Raw genomic sequence first — 9,711 nt, 5'->3', positions numbered from 1 at the left:
AAGCAGGAAGCACAACACCCTGATGGAAACAAGACAAACGTCTTTCTCAGGTCTGCATCCCCTTAACAATTGTATGTATTGAGCCGTACTGTATTGTACCCATTTTGCAATCTGTTAAATAAAGTTTTCATTCATTCATTCAACACGGTTTGACACAAGTATCCATTTATTAAACACAATAACGGGCTTTAAAACAGGAAAAAATAGACATCCTAATATCAGATTAACATTTCTTTTGGAGTAAAAACGCTGACATTCCAGTGTGAGAACAGTTAACCTGCTAATAGTGGCTGAATGTTATCTATAGCACCATATAGTGGCTAGTAGCACCTTTAAGAGGGATGGTGTTATTTTTCAATATTACACTGAAAGGTTCTTCCGGCCAGAAGAGGTAGAGAAGAGAGAAGCCATCGGAGCTCTTGTCCCGTTAGTGAAACTTTCAAATGAAGCATCTGCCCTTTCAGGTGTCGTCACGCGTTCTAATTATGATGTCACCGTGACTACTGGCCACTGAGAGCCACAGGAGAGATGATGTCACCATGACTACTGGCCACTGGGAGCTGCAGGAGCGATGATGTCACCATGACTACTGGATGATGTCACTATGACTACTGGGAGCCACAGGAGAGATGGATGCATCAGTGAAGGAATATCTCATCTTAAAAAGATGCACCTGACGGGGTTAATGCTGGGTGGTGGTGGTGATGAAGAGGATGTGGTATCTTCTGGGGATGATGAAGAGGCATGCTGTACAACACACTCTGCTCAGAGCCTCAAGCTACATAATGCTAATGTAGCAGGGTGGATTATCCCTGCTTCGTGGGAACGGTTGCTGGCAGTCACAAGGTAGCTGGACACAGTAGAGCTCCGTCTGACTGCACCCTCGTCTTTGGGCCTGGAGCGTCGACTGGAGGCTGGTAGTGTGAGTGGATGGGGCCCGGGATTTACCAACCTGGTCTGGTACTCTGGTCTTCCTCCCCTGCAGCAGGGCGGTCAGCAGTACTCCCCAACACGCTCCCACTTCCCCCAATTGCTCCTTAAGCCCTCCCACACCTAGTGACTGAATTGTAAATAAATACCCTGGGTTCCACCCGCAAGCAGTACCCTCCCTCAATGACCCTAGAAACCTTACAATGAAAAGGGAAAGGTGGAATAGGAAGGGATTAATTATGTTAACGTTACCCACACCAAGAGTTGTTAAACGGCTCATGGATAGACACGCACACAGAGCTCCCATCTAATTCTTTAATGTTATTTAGACTGGTCAGTTACAATGATTTACTACTAGTGACCAATTGGACTGAAGTCCCACTATAGTACCGTTGGTAACTCCATACCTCATAAACACGTATATTATACACCCACCTCTGGGTTAATATCAGGGATAATATACTTCAATGTGTTTGACTCATCGCCCACGTCTGGGTCTTCACCCTGTATAATACCTCCTAAAGGCTTTAATTATACGGCAAGAATAATACCTCTCTAGGCTTTATTTATAATGCACCAGGTCTGTAACTTCCCCACAGGGAAAGGATTAATTAGATGGGAAATTATCATTAAACACAAACATGTTATCACACTCAAAGAAAATGAAAAGAAATCAAACGGTGGGCCCACAAATACCTTTACAAAAGCCCTATGCTAATGCCGGCATGTATTGTTAATGGGATACCCCTTAGGAACTGTATTAAGCAACGTTTCACCCGCCCGCAGGCTGCACCACACTGTGTACGGTGTAATAGCTCCGGAGCATAGATGCTCATTTGTACTCATCCAAAATGGCGGCCTCGCCGCGCCACCGTCGTCCGGAAGGCAAGATGCCGTCGAACGCTCTCGGCGGGGTTGGAGCAGAGGGCAGTGTTGGGCTGAGAGCGTGTGCTGGGTGGTAGCGACCTCTGTCGGTTTCTGAAGGCAGCCGGGTGCAGATCTGGTTGTAGACAGCCGGGGCGGACTGGTTGTAGAGTTGGTGCTGGGTCGACACGCGGATCTAACTTGCCCTCACTCACACTGCAGCTAAACTCTGGGTCCCAAACAGCCCTTCTGCTAGACGGGATATATCATAACGCAGGGTGCTCCTAAGCACTGTTCCTCTTCGCGCCACGCTGGCGGGGACGCCTCGCTAGAGGGAATAACTTTAACTTAAGCCCAACTCGGCTATACCGTTCTTATTCTAGGATAACTCTTTGTATATCACTAGGGATATTCAGGGAGAAACATGCAAGGCTCCACTACGAGTACATTCATAGGATAACCCGTAATATACTCAGGTTCAATACGGGGCTCTCCAGACACGACCGCTCCGGTCCAAGTCCAATGTCGAAGAGAGCGCTTCCTCGCACTTCCGTCAGGTTTCAGGTTTCAGGTTTTTATTTAGACTCCGCAACATATACAGATCATTAATCCAACATACATTGTTGTCAACGAAAAAGCCTCTTGACTTTTTTACATCGTTGTCCTTGGGTGTCAAGGATGCTAGAAACACACAACTCATTACAGAATTAATCACAATTATTATCTTTGCATAATAATAATGGCACAACCCTAAATTAGTACAAACAAAGCACATTTGTTGTTACAATGTTCCTTTATGCCGAAAGTCAGTGAGCTTCAGGAAGCACCCTCGGGGGAGGGAATTTGGGGGATGGGAGGGAGGGCGGAGAGTGGGGGGTGGGAGTTAAGGATAGGGTAGTGGCTTAGGGTTTGGGCGTGTGAGGCAGTCGAGGGATCCACCCCTCCTTCCGTGCACGTCGCCAGTCGTGCTCGTGGGGGGGAGGTTTATTTACGCTCTCTGCCTGCCACCGCCCCCTGCTGGCGCCGCCAACTAGTCACAAGGAAGAGGCTGATAGAGTAGGGTCCAGTACTCCTGTTCATAATCCACATTCCAGTGAGTAAAACAAGGAGGGGCGAGCATCATTGTTCGAGAGAATATTAGCGGAGACTAATTAGAATGTCTTGGTGCATCAGGGGAGATAGAAAGGCAAGTCAGCACATCTGGATAATAGGTATATTTTCCAGGTTGCTACACTAACAACATCCATACTAGGAAAAATATCTTTCACTGGAAAATCCATGTTTCAATAAAAAAAATAAAAAAAAGATCCCGTCCTCAGAGACGTTCTGGAGACGGAGAAGAACTTTAGTATTATTCCCGAATGATGTTTTAACCACCGAGTGTCTCGTTTATACTGAAGCTCAAACAAAACAAAAACACACATCAATATGGCCCCTAGGTGGCGCCAAAAGACTGAACAAGCTGTAGTTTGGTGCCACCAGTGAACCTCTGCACTGCATCAGAAACATGCCTGACGCTCTGTTTCCACTACATGTATATAACCGCAGTACCCCCCCCCCCCAACATGTGGGGGTCAAGTGGTGCGTCTCAACTCTGACCTCTGACCTCAACGGCATCGATATCGCTCAGCCGTGGGGGAAAAAGGGCACATTTATGAACTCTTTCCGTAAAATCACAAGACAATCGCCTCCTCTGTCCTAAAACAAATAAAATACATCCTTGTTCGTAATGGGACAGTTACTGCTTAAAGGGACATTTCACTTTAGTAGAACCTCAAGTCGTCTTCTGTCAACAGCACTGTTCCTGGAGGTGTAGAGGTAAGACCGAGGAAACTAGTGAAACTAAAGTGAAATATCTCTTTAAGGTAAGTAATACCTTACTTAATCTCTTTAAGGTAATACCTGCCAGGCGGTAGAGCCAGAGGAAGGGAAGTGGGATCGGCCCGAGACTAATAGCTGATTTTACAAACAAACAACAAACAAACAAACACACACACACACACACACACACACACACACACAGACACACACACACACACACACACAGACAAACACACACACATATAGACACACAGACATACACATATAGACACAGACACATATAGACACACAGACACACAGACACACACATAGACACACACACACACACACATATAGACACACAGACACACACACACATATAGACACACACACACACAGACACACACATATAGACACACACACACACACACACACACACACACATAGACACACACAGACACACACATATACACACCTCACTGTCATGACTATATCACAGTGAGAGACACCTCTGATTGGCAGATGTTTATATAAGGGTGTTTGGCATCGCCAGCCGGTCGCATACTGAAGAATGGGTAGAGTTTCTCAGTGAAGGTGTGTTCATGAGTGCAGATGTGAGTCATGTCTTCAGGGTCGTAGAAGGACAGCTTCCCCCTGTTATAGTCCAGCTGTACTCTGACCCTCTGGAGGCTCCTCTTCACTGTGAGGGTCTGACCCAGACCATTATAGTACTTACCACTATAATAACCTATAGCCCAGATACCATGTTGTGGTGATGCCACTAGCTCATCACTCTTGTTGTCTAATGACTCTTTAGCTACACCTATAATCCAGTTAGGATGGTCTCCCACCTCCACCTCCCAGCTGTGTTTCCCTGAGCTGAAGCTCTCAGAACCCAGAACCATGTTATACCTAATGTTCCTCTCTGGGTTGTCAGGGAGCGGCTGCTTTGTGTCTGTGCGTCTCACACTGGTCAGATCATCAGATATAGAGAACCAGGGTCCTGCAGTGTTTGGGTCCAGAGTGACAGGAGTGAACTTGACCCTCTCCTTCATCTTCTCCCAGACTCTGAAGGTCAGGTTGCCCAGGTGTTTGGCCTCGTCTATCAGCGCTCCTGAGACCAGCTGTGGACGAGGCAGGTTGCACTGAGCTCTGGAAGAACATTCAAGAGTCAGTCCTGCTGTGGGCTTAGCTTCAGAGCCGCAGAGAAGAGAGAGATATTGATTTCCATAAAAATAACTGTATTCCATCTCTTCTCCATCATGTTTCTAATACAATAATTTCCACTCAATCAATAAATACACATACATACATGCATACATACATACATACATACATACATACATACATACATACATACATACATACATACATACATACATACATACATACATACATACATACATACATACATACATACATACAATGTACATTCCACTACCCTCTCAACTTCAGTCACAACATCATCCAGATCATCCAATTACAACAGCACCTTTAATCTGAGATGCAGATTTAAAGAGAGAGAGAGAGCAAACGAGAGTGAGAGAGACAGAGAGAGAGAGAGAGAGCAACAGAGAGAGAGAGAGAGAGGGAGTGAGAGAGACACAGAGAGAGAGAGAGAGAGAGAGAGAGAGAGAGAGAAAGAGAGAGAGAGCGCGAGAGAGTGAGAGAGAGAGCAAAAGAGAGAGAGAGAGAGAGGGGGGCGCGCGTGGGTTTCGTGCGAGAACTGCTCGCGTGGCCGTCCACACAGAGTCCCACTTCAGAGCGGGCGGAAGCGCACAGATCTACATTGGAACAGCTGTAAATGCCAACGTATGGCACCATGAGATGAACGCAGTGTAGTGTTGTGTGTCCGACTCCTAACCACCAGAACCTGCACCAGAACCTGCAGGGACCAGTGTAGTGTTGTGTGTTTGATTGATCTATTAACAGATTGCAGAATGGGTACAATACAGTACAGCTCAATACACACAATTGTTAAGGGGATGCAGACCAGAGAAATACTTTCGTCTTGTTTACATCAGGGTCCCCCATCTTCAATTCATCAAGACATATTATATGACATACATGATACAGATACAGATAAGACAGTAGTACTGCTACATCTATACATTTATGTCATGACATACCAGATTTACAAATACAGTACTGTTTGTGATACAAAAAGAGTCTAAGAAGGAATACATTTGAGGGGGAAGAAACTGTACATTGGAGGTGGTTGGGTGGGTGGGGTTAGGTGTCTGACTCCTAACCACCAAAACCTGCACGGACTACAACGTATGACGTATATCATGCCAGTTAGGGTACCTTGTGTATACTGCACGTTGTGTATACTGTTTACTTTTACTCATAGTACTCAAATTCTTTATTGCCTATATTTATTGTAGCGGATAATATAACTGATATGACACACAGATCCTCATCTGCACCTTTGTTTACACTGTTTAATTTTCTCATATTTTTATATCCAGATTTGATTTTTATTGGCTATATTTATGTCTTTCTACTATTACCCTGCCCATAACTGTACCCCCCCCCCCCATGCTGCTATGATGCCCACATTTCCCCAATGGGATCAATAAAGGAATATCTCGTCTTATCTTATTTTCAGAAGATGCAGTCCATTAATGAGATAAATATGCTAATAAAAAATAACAAACTTTCCTTTTTAACCTTTTTCAGTGTATTAAAATGTCTCTGACACACCACGCACGCACGCACGCATGCACGTCTTCCGGTCTGACTTCCTGTGCTAAAGTTCTAATCTACACTGCTGCCACCTGTTGTCATGGAGGGGAATTGCAGCCATTTTGTATAAATAAAATAAAAACGGGAAAACTACGGGGAAATATTTTAACGGGAGGACGGCGGGAGAGAAGGTTGAAATACGGGAGAATCCCTGGAAAAACAGGAGGGTGAACAGGTATGATTTCTATATGTGCGTCTTCATCATGCATGCATGCAGACCTGTGTGGTGTGGACTATGTGTGGTTCTGTAACTTTACTCATACCTATAGCCTATGTCAGCATTGCAAGCAGCACAGTACATTATTTTGGTCTCATGAGTGTTTTACAAAGGTGTGAGAGAGAGAGAGAGAGAGAGACACACACACAGACAGACAGAGAGAGAGACACACAGACAGAGAGAGAGAGAGACCTGGAAAGCAAACAGGCTCTTGGAATGGGTGTCTGGGAGGAAGTGAGGGGTCTTTCGATGTTGATTAAACGGCAAGCAACTAATGTCATGAGTGCAAAATTAAAGGACAATAAATCTAATCTAACCGAAATTGTGTAGCACAGACCTTTCTATGGATCAAAACCTCAATATTATTATGGTGTAGTTAATACTTCATGTATCCTTAATCCCTAGGCTAATGAGGCACTAAGATGTTAGTAAAAAAAAAAGTATGCCAATGACAGGAAGTAACAGTATATGTGTGTGTGTGCGTGCACTGTGCACAAGTGCACATCTAGGGGCGGGGTGTAGATTTGGTCTCCCTGATGTTGACTCCTTAGCCACAGCCTGGGGTTGTTTAATACTGGACGAGTGTTTCATAACGGCCGTTGTGTGGGCCGGTTTCGGGGCCGGTGTGTGGGCTGGTGCGTCTGAATATCCCGGGCTGAATTTGTGTCCCAGTCCGCCCCTGGTGGCCTTTGTGGCAGGAGTAGTGAATGCAACAGCGATGGTTAGTAGTAAAAGAGAAAGGATAAAGTTAATAGTTAAAGTATCAGTACAACACATGGGTATGAAGGGGTTGATATGGCAGGAAGTAGTAAGAGAGTTAGAGAAGGGGGGTGTGAGTGATCAGGAAGTCCAGAGTCAGGCCACAGAAGGCGAAGCGTGTCTCACCGCGGGGGACTCAGTCAGGAGGAAGCAGCATTAGCTGCACTCCATGATGGTGAACGCAGAATGGACATTGTAGGAGGTAAAGGGTTCCAGAAGATGGCGGTATTGCAACATTAAGACCACATCAAGCTAGAGGAGGTGGCGGTAATGCACCAAGAAGGCTGTATGTAGGGTGACCAGATGCAAAAAGTCCAAAAGTGGGACAACAGTAAGATTTTGGTGGGACAAAGTGGGACAACAGTAATATTTTGGTGGGACAAAGTGGGACAGATAGATAATGTAAAATTTTTTATTAGAATAACTGAGTCTGGCAAAATGACAGGAGCTAGTTTCATACCACAGTCGGCTGACCTGTATGAATGGGAGTGTTGTACTGTGTGATAGACACTTGTTATCTCCGCTGCAGTGACCTTGTCCGTCTGGCTCTCATTGTTTGGTTTAAAAATAAACTTATCCATAGATCTGGATGTTTCTTTTTGGTGAACCACTTTCAAGTGAGACTCACGTCCACTGTGGCGCTTCAAGTCGTATTCTCCTCCATGCGCAATTGAAAACAAACTATGACACAAAACACAGAAAGCCTGCTGCGGATTGCCTGCCATCTGCCTCACCCAGTCATGTGTCGTTTGCCAGTCTTGGTTGTAACTGCAGGTCCGTTTCTTTTTACTGCTTTCCATCTTGAACTAGTTCGCTTGTAATGTTGTTGTGTTTTTTTTGACCAATCAGATTTGCGATATGAGGTAGCGTCACAAGTTCAACTCTCACGAGCAGAGCAGTGCGCTAAATTACTATAACCAATCAGATCTGCGATATGAGGTAGCGTCACGACTCAGTCACGTCACAAGCAGGCAAGCAGCGCGCTAAAGTACTATAACCAATCAGAGCAATGTGTGTGGACAAGAGGCGGGTTGCTACGTTTACTGTCTGTAGGGAGGGGCTTTTAGACGCATGTTTTTTTTTGGCTTCGAAAAGAGGGACATCCTCTCAATATGAGGGACGCGGGACATTTGGTCAAATGGTGGGACAGTACAACCAAAAGGGGGACACCTGGTCACCCTAGCTGTATGCGTCGCTGCATTACACAGGTGTCCATTCTAGGTTCCTCTCAAACTCTACCTGACCCCGGTACGGTGGCCTGTACACTCTCGTATAGCGCACACATATTAACATAACACCACACCGCCAATAAAAATCAAAAGAAGAAGTTGGAGGACGTTCCACCGTCAAACATTGTTCCGCAGGCCATGACGTACATGCGTGGAGACAGCTATGTGTATTGATTGATTGAAAATGTTATTAACATATTGCAGAATGGGTACAATACAGTACAGCTCAATACACACAATTGTTAAGGGGATGCAGACCAGAGAAAGACTTTCGTCTTGTTTACATCAGGGTTCCCTGGCTTTGGGCCATGTCCAGAGTGCATGAACACTGTTAAGGATCCAAACATCCCTTTGCTTGAATAGTACACAAGCAAAACCAGTACATCTGTATCATCAAATTTGACAATGAGTGTATTGCATGTAACACCAATCTTGTGTCAGCCTCCTCCTGGTCACTATAAAGATCTGTCAAGCAGTCAACGCCTGACTTGATAATCATCTTAACCTCCTCACCATTTTCAAAGCCACCTGCCAAGATGACTGTGTTCTCTGAAGAGATTCTCTGTGGCCCTTTCAGACATACAATGATCTGGGTGAGTGTGTCTGGAAAAGGATTGCAACGTTAATGGGAAAGGAAGGCATCAACTGCGTTGTTATAGTTATGATATGACCATCAACACTCAATCAAAGACCTTGAAAGGCAAAGAAGAGGCACCACCCAAACCAGCAGACCAACACATATGATCACAGGACAATCAACTGTTCCTAACTACAGGAAATACCTGAGGATCAGTGGGAACAAGGCTGCTCTATGTAGCTTTGTCAGCAACTACATAATCAATACAGGGCCACAGAGAATCTCTTCAGAGAACACAGTATGCCCTCCTCGGCTCCTCCTGTATGACCAAAAGAAAATGGAGAATGGACGTCCTTGCACCAACCTGGATGAGCTGAGGTACACACTAGCATCTACCACAGATTCATCAGCTGCAAATCTACCCTCAACAGAAGATGCCTTCCAGCAACATGTGTTGAGAGCCTTGTACCAAACAGCAGTGTGGCGTCACAGCCATCTGGCCAAGCCTCTTCTCTGGAACCCAGTTGGTAGAGGGTGGAGACTCAGAGAAGATGGGACCATTGAACCTGTGATGTTCCAGAAAGCAC

This window comes from Notolepis coatsorum, assembly GCF_963971535.1.
Source record: "Notolepis coatsorum genome assembly, chromosome: 6".
Lineage (NCBI taxonomy): Eukaryota > Metazoa > Chordata > Actinopteri > Aulopiformes > Paralepididae > Notolepis > Notolepis coatsorum.
This window is presented reverse-complemented; position numbering follows the sequence as displayed.